Here is a 2,530-nt window from a genome sequence, read left to right as displayed (position 1 = left end):
GGTATGGGACATTCGAATATGTAATATGTGGATGACGGTGGGCATAAGCATTGTTGTTTAATTTTATGAATTTTTTAAACATATGATACTTTTGATACAAAATACTAACCATTGTTTTTGGCAAGTGTGGTTTGCAGATTCTTATCTTTGCAACTGAGGACATTTGCTTTCTAACGGAGAGGTATGTTGGTTATGCCATTTCCCTCTTGAATAACAAGTCTTAAGTTCAACTCTTGACAGATTGATCTTTAAGATAGTTTCCTACGACGTTAAAATCTTCTTCTTCTTCTTCTTCTTCTTCTGTGTGAGAGAGACGGGAGCAGAATATGAAGAGGCGAAGAGCTGCGGACGGGGGAGAGAGAGAGAGAGAGAGAGAGAGAGAGAGAGAGAGAGAGAGAGAGAGAGAGAGAGAGAGAGAGAGAGTAAGTTACCTATTATCAATTGCTGCAGGAACGTTGGCTGGGAGCCAAGATAACAACCTCCATACATTTTGAGCCTCGTCTATCTTCGATTGCACGGTCACCGTCCCACCACCGCAGGCCATGTGCAACTCCCATACTGCTGCCAAGTTTCCAGCGTATCGATGTCGGACCCAAGTTGAGACTTAGGCTTAGGGTGAGCCTTTTCGGTTTGCAACTATATAAACGTTCCCACTAAGCCTTTGACTTATGCTCTCCAATGTTCTAGTGGTTGGGTTGTTGCTTTTTGATACATTGTGTAGTTGATGGCATTTAGCCGTTCGCAGCTTGTATCATCTAGTGCTTTGACTTTGAACCCATCCTTCAAGGTCAATGTTTTGTACATGTCCAATCCATTCTATCATTCGTCATTTGTCTCTACCTCATCATCTACTAGGGGTTCAATATGAAGGGTATTGAGGGGTGGAGCTTGAGGGATCGATTGCATTGCTACCTTCCGCTTTAGAACTCAAATACATGCTTCCATTTGGGCTTCTTCAATCACCTACTACCTTTTAAGCTTACATTCCTTTGCTACATGCATTCTTTGAAAAGGTCCTTAGTCAAAGGAAGATGATATTTGCAAAGACGACAGCCATTAATCTAGTTTTCCATGATCTCTCCATCTAATATAGCTAGTTTGATAGCACCACTCATTGACACATTCTCAATGACAAAATGACCGTGTTCTTTTTTCTTGGTGTTGTCTTAAGGAATAATAAACTAGAACCAAATCCCCTTGTTTGAAAATTTTTGTTAGCAAAATGTGAGTCAAAAAATTGTTTCTGTTTTTGTTTTGTGCATATATATGGGCAATGACCACCAATCTCTGTTCATCTAGCTGTTCTAGGTCCTCGAGTCGTTCTGCCAACTTCTGCCCTTTTCATTCCAGCTCGTGTGCAACTGTGAGAGTGGGTATTAAAAATTCCATAGGCAATATTGTGTCTAACCCATAGACCAAGTTGAAAGGAGTTGCGTTTAAGGATTCTTTAAAAGAAACTCAATATAAAATGCCCATAAAGCTGAAAAGAAGATACATCTCCCAATTTGTCCAACCCAAACTAACAATCTTGGTAAGTAGGCAGAGAGCTCAGAATCTTGTGTGTATGTTCAGCTTGACCGTTTGCTTGAGAATGATAGGGTGTGGATTAGTTATGTATCACCATAAACTCGCTTAGTAAATGTTCTATCAATTCATTGAGAAAATGCGAACCTCTATCACTTATAAGCTCAATAGGAAGTCCATACTTAGTGAATATGCATTCATACAGGAATGCAGATATGGTTCTAGCGTTTGTTACCATATACATGTGGTAGTGCTGTGTGTGTGAACACAATAAGGAACGCTGGGGCATTTTTTCCCTCACTAGGAGTTTTTTTCCCCCGTGCATTGTATATACGCCCATCACTCTGTTGGCTAACTCATCTTTCCATTACACACTATGTAATACACTCTCTGTTGTGTGCCTTGAGCTTCTTTCCTTGCCTTGAGCTACGTGTGTTTTCTTGAAGCCATAATTCCAACAATTGGTATCATAGTAGGTTGCATCCTCTTGGGCTTAATCGCCAGCATCACCAGCACATGCGTGCTCACTTTCTCCAATTTCTGTGAGCTTCGACAAGCGTCAACAGGTTGCAAATATTTCGGCGTCCGTTTCCACTACATGCAATACTACGCAGGCTATTTTGTTAATTTGTGCAAAAAATTTGTCAATGCCGTTTTTTGCATAACAGATCCCTTACAGTCTTCTACGGTTTGTGCTATATAGTACGTGTGGTTATCGCTTTGTTTCTCCTTGTTTTCAACAGTTTTCACATCAGAAGGTGCAGCATTTGCCATGGCTGACAACAACACAGATGTGTTCAAGATGTTTGCTACTGAGGATAGTGCAGGTATGTGGATATGTTGAATTTATCGTCAATTGTGAGCTATTTGTATATTTTGTAGGGTCTTCCGCACCTCTGCTTGTAGGAGTGGTATCAAAGCCATGGTTATGCTCCAAAAATTGAAAATTCTAATAAGCAGCAACTAAGTATCTTATTTTCTTATGTTTGTAGATTCAGGTATTTGC

This window comes from Adiantum capillus-veneris, chromosome 10, assembly GCF_014529385.1.
Source record: "Adiantum capillus-veneris isolate H3 chromosome 10, ASM1452938v2, whole genome shotgun sequence".
NCBI lineage: Eukaryota > Viridiplantae > Streptophyta > Polypodiopsida > Polypodiales > Pteridaceae > Adiantum > Adiantum capillus-veneris.
The sequence above is the reverse complement of the archived record's forward strand: the minus strand, read 5'-3'. Positions refer to the sequence as shown.